This window comes from Equus caballus, chromosome 10 (genome assembly GCF_041296265.1).
Source record: "Equus caballus isolate H_3958 breed thoroughbred chromosome 10, TB-T2T, whole genome shotgun sequence".
NCBI lineage: Eukaryota > Metazoa > Chordata > Mammalia > Perissodactyla > Equidae > Equus > Equus caballus.
The window spans coordinates 26,542,630-26,554,538 of record NC_091693.1 but is presented as its reverse complement, the minus strand read 5'-3'; the positions used below and the strand labels follow the sequence as shown (position 1 = coordinate 26,554,538).

The following is an 11,909-nucleotide window of genomic DNA, read 5'->3' as shown; positions in this document are numbered from 1 at the left end:
TCCCCCAAACCTTCTCTCTTTTTTGTTGTCTCCCTGCCTCACTACAGAGTAAGTTCCACATTATGAGAATGGAGACTGTCTTTCCTGGTCTCCTCCTGCACCCCCAGCCGGTAACGGTGCCTGCACATCGTGGGTGTGCATGAAATGTACAAATGTTTGTGAACATCTGGAAGCATCAGTGAGTTGTTGGAGGAAGTGAAGATTTCTGAGAGGCAGAATGACCTGGGAAATGGAGGGGACGGCCGAGGGTGCCTTTGTGGAGGGCAAACCATCAAGGAAGGCAGGCTGGGCGAGGCGGGCAAGACTGGCATTCACTATTCAGCTGTCATGAGGACTTAGACTGTCTGAACCCAGACTCAAGAGAAAGGACCAGTGAAACGGGGAGAGCAGCCTGTGCGGGCCTCACTCAGTAGGAAGAGGAGTTCACTCTGAGCTCCCAGACATTTCTGAAGCCCATGGCAAAGGTCCCCAACTCAAAGTCCCTGAAGGTTACTCAGGGCACGTGAGGGAAGAGTGTGCACTGTGGCTCGTGCATATTAAACAGCTTGGAAGATTTTTTATTTCCATAAAGATACATCCCCCCTCACTCATTTTTCTTAAAAAAAAAAGTGACTCTACCACCACACACTCACCAGAATGGACAAAAATAAAGAGACTGATAACACCAAATGCTGGTGAGGATTGGAGCAACCAAAACTTTCATATATTGTTGATGCGAGTGTAAAATGGCACAACTATTTTGGAAAAGGTCTTGCATTTTCTTAAAATAAGTGACCCTCTCAGTCTGGCCCCAGTGTTCTCAAGGGTGTAGAGTAATATCTCCCATGGAAAGGGAACTATCACCTCAAGCACAATATAAACTGGACACTGATCCAGAGTCTGGGCATTGGGAAATAATAGGGAGCAGTGGGGAGTGTGGCAAAGGGGAGAAAGTGTGTTTTATTGAAGTGGGCAGCTGCTTCTAGACACCATCCAATGGCTTCCAGGCATGAAATTGAACCCAGTGTTGCTGGATCTTTTGATTTTTCAAGAGAAACTGGAAATCTCCCAGGATTTCAATGCTGCTTCAGTGCTCACACATTTTCGGTGGGCATGTAAACACACACAACCTTTATGGTGGGCAATTTGGCACTATCAATGCAAAATTGGAGTGCCTGTACCCTTTGACCCAGCAATCCCAGTTCCAGGAATATAGATGCACTTAGACAAGTGTGAAATAGCACATGTGCATGGCAAGTCACAGCAGCATCATTTGTTATAACAAAGAATTGGACACAATCTCAATATCCATGAGGAGGGGACAGGTTAAATAAGTTATAGGGGGCCAGCCCTGTGGCCAAGTGGTTGAGTTCGTGTGCTCTGCTTTGGTGGCCCAGAGTTTTGCCGGTTTGGATCCTGGGTGCAGACTTAGCACGGCTCACCAGGCCATGCTGAGGCGGCATCTTACATAGCACAACCGGAAGGACCTACAACTAGCATATACAACTATGTACTGGGTGGCTTTGGGGAGGAGAAGAAAAAAAGAGAAGATTGGCAACAGATGTTAGCTCAGGGCCAGTCTTTAAAAATAAAATAAGCTATGGGATATCCACACAATGGGATAATCTGAATCTATATGAAAAATGAGTGAGCCTCTTAAGTACTGGTATGGAGACATTTCCAAGATTTACATATTTTATTTCACGCATATGTGTGTTTTATTAGGTACCACTCTAGGTGCTTTGCAGATTTTCATTCATGCAACCCTCATGGCAATCCCCATTTTAGAGCTGAGGAAAATGAGGCACTAGAGGTTAAACAACTGGCTCAGAGTCCCAGCACAGCAAGAGGAGAGGCCGGAGTCAAACTTAGTCGGGTTCAGTCCGTTCTTTTCACCTCTGCTGTGCAGTCTTCACATTAAATTGAACATAGAAAGTTGCAGAAAAATGGGTGCAAAAAGTACTATCCTGTTAAAAAAAAAAGGGGGGGAGGGCAATGGGGCTGACAATGCCATGTGCTTAGAACTACCCCTTCAGGAATGTGTAACAGATGTGGCTGCCAGGAAGGGTACCCGGTGGGCTGGGACGGAGAGGAAGGGTGAAATCTCCCTACACTGTATTTCCCATAAGATTATTACTTTCACCCAGCTAAGATGTAATCATCGTTTAAAATGCACCACCATTTAAAAAGGAAGAAGCGAAATTTAAAACAATATTGATGGCTTTGTTTCCGCAGAACCGGTCGAGGCGGCTGTCCCATTCTATGTTTCTTTCGGTGCGCTGAGGCGTCTGCGGTGTGCTGAGCATCGGCGAAGGCGGCGCTACGGGGGGTGTGCATCCCCACAGAATCGCCAAGACAAAGCCTGGACGTTAAAATACATATAGAATTAATATATTAATAGAATTACCTGTGTTCCTCATCTATTTAGTCAAATATTTGTGGAATAAATAAGCAATTTAGTTAATGAATGAATGCAGTTGGAGACCAGCTAAGGTTTGTATCACGGGCTCTTTGGGGCTCTGTGGGGTTTCCAACAGAGGGTGCAGAGACCCGCGTAGAGCTTTTCTTTTCTTTTCCTTTCTGCAAAGACCCCTGCCTGAGGATGCATTTTAATTGCAAAACAGTCGTGAGTGGACTGCTAATGAGGACCCCTCCCCGCGGGTTGCGTCAGAGCCCCTCCTCCCCATCCCCCACCAGGCTGCTCGGGTGTTTATCAGCCTCAGGAGCTGTCGTCCAGCGACCGTGCGTTGCTATGGAAACCGCAGCCAGCCCGGGAAGAGAGGGGGCCTACGACAGGAGCTGGAATTTTCCGGGCTCAGGCGTTAGCCTGTGTGTACGTGTGCATTCAAAATCCCAGCCTAGACTCCAGCAGGGGCTGCCTGAGGTTGTGGAGGGGAGCACTGACAAGGGGGCTGTGGGCACGCGGCTTCTCCCTCTGACTCTGAATCTTGCTTCCGCAATGGAGAAAAGCGCGAGTTCATGGGGCCCCGGTGAAAACTGACTCAGGCCGCCTCCCCAGCGTTCAGCTCAGCGCCTGGCTGGTCCTGGCCAGAGTTTCTCAAGGGGGGCCCTACATCTCCTCCTGCACGGTCACCAGCCACGATGCCGTTTGCTAAACATGCAGATCTGTGGGCTCTATCTTAGAAAAAATTTTTCTAGAATCTTCCACTGTCCTCATCACATTTTCCTTCTTTGGAGAAAATAAGACATTTTCTCCAAATAACTTCTCTGTCTCTGCAATCTTATTTTTTATTTACTTGCATATTGTCCCTCTCTCCTGTTCGATATTAGTCAACCTCTGTGAGCGGAGCTGTATCTATCTTAGTTACGTCTAGACTCAGTGCCTTCAATAGTGCCGGCACATAGTGGCCTACGATCCAGATAACCGGACTTAAATGAACAAATCAGTGAATGGATGGATGGACAGATGGATGAATCTGTGCTTTCCTGTTATACCATAATCTCAAAGGAGGTGATTGGAAGGGAGCATATTTTCTAGATTCTTCTGGCCTCCAAGGGAGACAAAAGTTGTAATCCTGGCTCCCATCTCCTTCGTACTCCTCTCCGACGGGAGGCCTCGGTTTCTGGGACAGGGATGGGGCACATTCACCACTTGATGGGGATCCTGGCTTCTTTTCTTGTTCCATCTTTATCGAGATATAGTTGACAAATTAGAATTGTATACACTTAAGGTGTAGAACGCGATGATTTGATATATGTCTATGTTGTGAAATAATCATTACAATCAAGTTAATGAACATATCTGTCTCCTCACAGTTACTATTGCTTTCTTTCTTCTTCTTGTGTGTGTGTGTGTGGTGAGAACACTTAAGATCTACCTTCTTAGCAAATGTCAAGTGTACGACACAGTGTTGTTAATGGTGTACGTTAGATGGAGATCCTGGGTTCTTATAGGTCAGTCCGTGGGTGTGGGGCACACTGTTACCTCGCTGTTTCCACCGATGGTTTGGCTCTGTTTGAATCTGGGGTAATTAGCTGTGCGCCCCAAGGCCAGTCACTTAAGCTCGCTGTGCTTCAGGCTCCTCATCTGCAAAATAGGGCTAATCATAACGCCCACCCCATGGGGCCATTGTGAAGGCTGAAAAGAAAAATACGTGTGAGCACTCAACAAAGCTCGCACATAATGGGGACTCAGGAAGTCATATTTCCTATATATTTTTTCATTTCATAAATATATGTGTATATTTCAATATATAATATGTAATCAATAATCAACATATCTACATATAAAATCAACATATATAAAAGCTATCTACATAAAAAATCAATATTTCTCAACTGAGGTTGATTTTGTCCTTCAAGGGACGATTTGCCTATGTCTGAAGACATTTTGGGTTGTCACTACTGGAAGGGGGGCTACTGGCATCTAGTGCGCACAGGCCAGGGATGCTGCTCAGCACCCTACAATGCACAGGACGGCCTCCACACCAAAGAAGGATCTGGCCCCAAATGTCAGTAGTACCGAGGCTGAGAAACCCTGGTATATACACATACATTTATAACAGTCTAGACCAGTGAGAAATAAAGAAATATAATGTGAGCCACATATGTAATTTAAAACTTCCTAGTATCCTCATTTAAAAAGCTAAAAAAAAAAAAAAGAGGGCGCCAGCCTAGTGGTTAAGTTTGGCACACTCCACTTCAGCAGCCTGGGTTCCTGGGCTTGGACCTACACCACTCATCAGTGGCCATACTATGGCAGTGATCCACATACAAAATAGAGGAAGACTGGCACAGATGCTAGCTCAGGGCGAATCTTCCTCAGCAAAAAGGTAAAAAAAAAAAAAGGTGAAATTAATTTCAAGACCATATCTTGTTTAATCCAATATATTCAACATATTATCACGTAATCGGCATGTAGTCTATATAAAACATTGTCAATGAGATCTTTCACCTTCTTGTCTCATACAAAGTCTTTGAAATCCAGTGTGTGTTTTATGCTTTATGCCACATGTCAGTTCACATGAGCCACATTTCGAGTCTTGCCGCAGCACAGGGCTGCCCCGTTGGACTGCTCAGGGAGGATCATTGTCACATGCTGAAAAGCATGGCCAGCAGAGGGCGTCATGAGACTATCACGGAGTGACTTCAAAACCCACCCAGGGGGCGACAACTTACCCAATGGGCAGAGCCTGAGAAAGACAAAGGCTTGTGGCCATGGACTCCATCCTCCTGGGTGAGGGAGAAGGGGAGCAGACGGGGGAGAGGCAGGGCTGCAGTCGTCTCTGCCACGCTCTGTCCCATCCTGCCAGGGGGAGAGAAGTGGTCAACAGCAAGGACTTCCAAGCCTGATGGCTTGGATCCCACCCCCTCTCCTCTCTGCCCGGGCCCGTCCACCCTACTGACATTACCAGTGTCTGGTTCCTTTGCCTCCCTCCCCCTACGGCCTCCAGTCTGGCCTCAGTGCCCCACTGGCAGCCAGAGTCGTCTTGCTTGGACACAAGACTGACTACCACCCTCCCTGACTAGCGTCCATCAGGGCTCCCTGTGGCGCTGGGGGCAAAATTGCAGCCACTGACCATGGCCTAAATATATCTCCAGGTCTGGCCTTATCAAGTCCCCCAGCCTTGTCTCACCGCTCCCCTGCCCACCTGGGTTCTGGCTGTCATTGCCTGAGCCATGTCTCCCCCACCTTCATCTGTTGAAGCCCTAATCCTGGTACTTCAGAATGTGACTGTGTTTGAAAACAGTCTTTAAAGAGGCAAGTAAGTTAAAGTGAGGGCATTGCGGTGGGCCCTCATCCGATGTGACTGGTGTCCTCATACGAAGAGGGGATGAGGACGCAGACACGCACAGAGGGACCACCCTGTGAGGACAGAGGGAGGAGACAGCCGTCTATATGCAAGGACAGAGGCCTCAGGAGAAACCGACCCTCCACCGCCCTGATCTCTGAATTCTGGCCTCCTCAACGTGGGGAAGTGAGCTCCTGCTGTCGAAGAGCCCCGTCCGTCCGTGGGGCTTGGTCACGGCAGCCCCAGCAAGCTGATAAGAATCACTCAGTTTTTAAAAGATTTTATTTTCCCTTTTTCTCCCCAAAGCCCCCCAGTACATAGTTGTATATTTCAGTTGTGGGTCCTTCTAGTTGTGGCATGTGGGACACCGCCTCAACGTGGCCTGACGAGCGGTGCCATGTCCGCACCCAGGATCTGAACTGGTGAAACCCTGGGCCGCCGAAGCTGAGTGTGAACTCAACCACTTGGCCACGGGCCGGCCCCACACTCATTTTTTTAAAAAGGTTTCTTTTAAAAAGCAAAAAACATTCTGGAAACGTGCATATAATCGCTATGACAATAAATAACTACTTAACATAGAAATTCTAAACAAAAAAAGCTGGATATCTCAAAAGAAATACGCACTAGGGAGATCAACAGGTGATCCTGACTGAAGTGCAAGCCCGTACAATGTATTGGTTGTTCCTTGTGTTTAGTGAGAACCACATGAAACACCTGCGACTCCAGTTGTCCCTTGAGAGCCTGGGCAGAGGGTCAGGAGGATGAAAATACCTGGCCTTGCTGGGGCCCCTCTGTTTTCTGAACGCGCTGAGCTGTGCTTCTCACTCCGTGTTGTGCTGGTGTGCGCCCGCCTCATCCCCACCGGCTCCTCTGAGTCTAGCTCGCCAACAACAGCACCAAGCATAATAATAGCTAACGTGTGGAGCGCTTTGTAAGGATCTCTCCTTCGATCCTCACAACAGCTCCTAGGCTGGTACAGTAACATGTCTTTGTTCCAGATGGGGCAACTACGGCACAGAGCAGTGAAACCACTCGTTCTTTCAGGTCTGTCAATGCCAATAACCAATGATCATTCTACCTAGAGAGTTTTATTTGAGCTGGGAGTGCAAAGCGCTCCAGGGAACACTGGTTTTCGGCACAGTTGTTCGCCATTTCCCAGCAGAGAGACGCACAGCGAGCACGGCGGCGGGGACATGGGCTCAAGGGAGCAGAGCGGTGTTTGGTTACAGATCGGCGCGGGCGGGAGTCCAGGCGGCCTTGGCGCTGTGGGAGGGAGGCACCCAGTCTTATCTTTAAAGAGCGCTGGTGTCAAAGGAAGGGAGGCAGGACAGTTTTTTTAATCTTCAAAGAGCACATTCTTTGCTTTAGGGTAATGATTAGAGCAGATGTACCATGTCTGTCTGACAGGCCGTAAGTCAGGCTGCTCCGGTTCAAATAAAATTCAGGCCAAAGCAGGTTCAAACCGGAATGGCTTCCCCATATGCTCGAAAATATCACATTTCTCACATGGGGTCCGGGAGCCAGGAGGGAGCAGGGCTAGGACTTAACATCCTGGTTCTTCCTCTTCAAGAAAAATGAATTCTTGAGTCTCGGCTGTGGGTTGCTGAGCCCGTGGGGGGCGGCACATCACACAGCATGCCCCCCTGGGGGGCAGCACCCTCCCCTACAGGGTCCTGGCCAGGAGTCCTCGCCTCCCCCCACCCCGGGCCCTGTGGTGTGGAGTCTGCCTCCTTGGACATCACTGAGTCCCCAGCATCCACAGAGCGCAGGCAATGATAGCACAGATATGATACTAGCACGGTACTGAGGAAGGCGGGGTTGTTCTGGTCACCAGGTGATTGAATACTACTCCGGCCAGGCCCTGTCCACAAGCACTTTACCATATTAACTAAGTTTCCCAACAACCGTGAGAAGTGCATACCTTTATGATCTCTGATTTGAAGATGAGGAGACCCAGGCCCAGAGAGGTGAAGTAACTTGCCTGAGGGCACACAGCCATTGTGTGGCACTAGGATACATCAATACAGTCACATGGTGCTTAATGACAGGATACATTCTGAGAAAGGTGTTAGGTGATTTTGTCATTGTGTGAACACCATAGAGGGTACTTACCCAAACCTGGATGGTATAGCCTGCTACACATCTGGGCTGTGTGGTATTAATCTCATGGGACCGTCACTGTATATGCAGTCAGGCGTATATGCCGTACATGACTGTAGAATGTAATATACACACACGCATGCACCTAAAGACACAAAAATGGGAAAGAAGGTGAAATCTGAAACAGAAGTGAGTAGACAGAGGGATCAGGATCTCGCCCCAGCGCTAGTGCACTGTGAGCTGGACCTTCCCTGCTGGGCCAGCCGTGCCCGCAGCACACGGAGCAGCCTCCTGGCTCCACTGCCGACCCCAGGGACACTCACCCCGAGTGTGACCACCAGAAACATCTCCAGAAACTGCCGAGGGTCTCCTGGGGGCGAGACCGCCTGGGGTAGGACCAAAGCCCGGCCTCTCGGAGACTGGCTGCCTCCGAGGGCTGACCGTGTGGTGAAGCGCAAACTGGTGTCCTCTTCCCAGACCAGCAGTGACGAGTGTGGGAGGCCTTGGGGACCAGACCGCCCCAGAGCGCAGAGGCGGGGCTTGTGCCGACGTGGATCTGATGTTAGTCCCCCACTAGAAACCCACCAATGACCTCTTATCCCCCAGGGTGCCGAGTCACCACTGCTCAACGCGCCCCCATCTCCTACCACTCTCTTCTTCACTTTCTGGACTGCAGGTGCATTGGCCTTCTTGTGACTCCTCGAACATACCCATACCTGCCACCTACCTCAGGGGCTTTGCACTTGCTGTTTCCTCAACCTGGAGGGAACAGCAAATTCCAGCCAAGGGCATGTCTTGCTCCCTCGTCATTTCCAAGAGTGAAAATAAAATTACCTTTATTTTTTATTATTTTTTTCCAGTTTTGTTGAGAAATAACTGACATACATCACTAAATACATACATACTAAAATTACCTTCAAAAAGCCTATTTCAATAAAAAGAAGCAGGGAGTCATATTAAATAAAAAATATTAAGGAGAGAATTATGGGCCATGAGGTTAACATGTTGAAAAAACTCATAGATGGAGGAAGTAGAGGCTGTGGGGAAACAGGGCTGGGTGTCTGCTGATTTATTTTATTTTTAATGTTACTTTTATTTTAAATCTAATTCCACTCATTTTTTCAATAAGTAATACATTCAAAAGGTTCAAAAAGGTATATAGTGAAAAGACTCTCTCCCCTGTCCTGGCTCCCTTCCCAGGAGGCACCCAGTGATGCAGACAGTGCTCTCTGGTCACAGGCAGATAGCCCGTGAACACACAAGTAAATATGTGTGTCAGTTTTCCATTTTCTATACAAAATTTAGCATCCTAAACTCACTGTTTCATATCTTGTTTTTTATTTTCTACCAAAATATATTTTGGAGCTCAGGTCATATTGGAACATAAAGCATGGCCATGTTCCTTTTTAACAGCTGCACAATATTCCATTTATGGATTAAACCAGAAATATCATTATTATTATTCCCCATGGATGTCTGCCTAGGTTGTATCCAACCTTTGACAGGTAAAAATTATAAATAAAAGTAAATAACCTTCCTTTTTGGTGAGCGAGCGTGAAGGCAGCTGGCGTAATGACGCTCCTGGAGGGAGGAGAAGCAGCCTGGGCTTGCTGGCTCGGGGCCGACAGACACATCCCTGCTCCACGTGTTTCATGTGTTGAAGAACACCCGTCTGGGGTGATGTTGACAACTCCGAACACCCTGGAATCTGTGCCTCCCGTGTTGGGGAACGCCATCTACTCTCCCCGGTGGCCGAGCGTCCCACGCTGACTCGGTGTGCTGGCCAAGCCCTCCTCTCTCAGCCGACGTCACCTTCTCAGGGCCGCTCAGGGCAAAGGGTTAACCTCACCCAAAGAAAGGTTTGTCCCTTTGTCCCTGGCTCCTGGGGGTAACCTCTAAGCCCTTGGAACGTCCTTCCTGATAAGACTGTCTTCATTTCCCACCAGGAAAGAGAACAAGGCTGGCAACTGACGAATGACCATCATGGATTCAAGACTCAGCCTGATTTCAGTGATGTGAAAACGTGGGGAGAAGAAGTGCATCTTAGAATAAACAAAAGAAGGCAAAGTAAAGTGTGCTGAGTATTATAGTAAGGGGGGGGAAGGGTTGTTAGGGGGGGACAGAAGAGGGGAGCCATGCAGTGTGTGTCAGGGGGGCTCTGCCAAGGTAGTGACATCCAAGATGGGACTTGAGGGTGGAGCACAAGAGTTAGGTTGGAGAAGCGGGGTGTGGTGGAGTCAGAGGGATGGGTCGGAACGAGGTCCAAATGCAGTGATTCTAGGGGGAGCTGGCGGGTGCAGGGAGACTGGCTTCTTCAGGGACCTGAACGAGGCCCATGGAGCTGGAGCAGGGAGGTTTCTGGGGCCAGAACATCCAGGTGCTTGTAGACCACGGTAAGAGGGCTGTGTGTGACTCTGAGCATGGTCTGGAGCTGAAAGATTTTTTCTTTTAGTTGTGTGTGTGTGGGAGCAAACGAAAGAGGGACGTGGATGTACTTTCTTTTCTACCTGCTTCCCCTGACTGCTAGGAGGGGAGCTGAGGACAGGAGAGCAGCAGTGGAGGAAGAGAGACCCAGTGAGAGGCTACTGCACTGGTCCAGGCGGAGGCAAGGGCGGTTTGGATGAGGGGTGGAGATGAAAAAGTCTAAACAGGAATGGAAAACGTGGGCCGGATGAGAGAGACATCTTGACCAGGGAGGAGAGAAGACGAACGATTTTTCAAACAAGCATCGGCAGTGGAGGAGACCCCTGCTGGTCTTCCGTAGAACTTTCTGCCAAATGAAATAGCCCAGCTGGTTTCCAAGGAATGTTTTCCTTGCTGTCTATCTAAGGAGCGGAACGGTCATCCTCAGGCTGAGAGCAGCAGTCAGTATGCTAGAGTCGCCGGAGCCAAACCATAAAATCATTTGAAAGCCAGTCATTGTTCTCTAGAGTGTATCCCAAGATTCCGTTTTCACCAGCTTTTCACTAATTTCCTTGTGATGTTATGGCTCTGTGTTCTGGGTGCTTGATGCAGTAAGTGCCCAATAAATCCCAGCTATTCCTGCGGCTCTTGAGGCTGCTTATTTTATTACTGTTGCTCCGCCAGTTTGGAGCACAGAGTGTGTAATCCATCTTGCCCTGGCGAGCCGCACATCATGTTGTTGCATTGTGTGTGTGTCAATCTGTTTCTCCCATCAGCCTGTGAGTATCTCAGGGCGGGGAGCACGTCCTGTGTTTTTCCTGCACGCTCAACATAGCTCCCCGCACACAGTGGGTGATCACACTTGGAGAGCTGCTCATACCATATCTACTGGATAGCTCCCCAAAATACACAGTTTCAGTCGTGTATCTTATCACTTCGATCTAGATAAAAATGCTTGCACAGGCTGCTCTTTTTTCCTGCTTTTTTGCAATAGACGATAGCAGGTGGTGACTGAATGGCAGGCTCTGTGTGAGTTCAGAAGTCGACTCTGTGGAAGAATCTTTCTCTTTAGGAGATAGACACTGAAATATTTATGGATGAAGTGGTATCATGTCTGGGGTTTGCTTTAAAAATGATGCCGGTGGTGTGATGGGAGTGTGTGGACAACGTGCTGGAGGCATGAGCTGAGCATGGTGGAAATGCTGAGTATACAAGGATTCATTATGCTATTTTGTCTGCTTTTGTACATTTTCACACTTTTCAACCACACTGTCCCCAGCCAACACTCCTTTCACCTAAAGTCAAAGTAACCTTTCTAAACTGCATGTCTGGCCACGTCATTCTTCTATTTCAAATCCCACTGCCCTCTGGGAAAAAGTCAGAAAGAGGCAATCTTTAATGTCAAAGATTAATCTTTAATCTTATTCTCGCTTAAAATTCCCAGCACACCTGGGGCTGCAGATACTTATCAGTTTCACGGGGAAAAAATGAAATCTTGATGAAACCCATGATTACATCTTTGGCCCCCCTGGCTGCAGGCTTCCCTCCGTGGGGAGCACAGTGTTCAGATATTTTCTCTCCTGTGATCATTTTATTGCAAAGCCCCCCTCTTTGGAACTGTGAGTGATAAACATAACATCTCAGAAACCATCGGCCATATATTCCCAGGAAACA

The 11,909-nt window shown here is 48.4% G+C and overlaps 1 long non-coding RNA gene across 1 annotated transcript; it reads right to left on the bottom strand.

Annotated features, from left to right (window-relative positions):
* Positions 1–1,656: 1,656 nt before the first annotated feature.
* On the bottom strand, positions 1,657–8,401 carry LOC138915775 (uncharacterized). Its single transcript, XR_011422046.1, has 5 exons — positions 8,156–8,401; positions 7,845–7,977; positions 5,119–5,245; positions 3,926–4,027; positions 1,657–2,341 (listed from the first exon to the last, which is right to left on the bottom strand). It is a non-coding gene; the product is annotated as an uncharacterized lncRNA (long non-coding RNA).
* Positions 8,402–11,909: the final 3,508 nt, after the last annotated feature.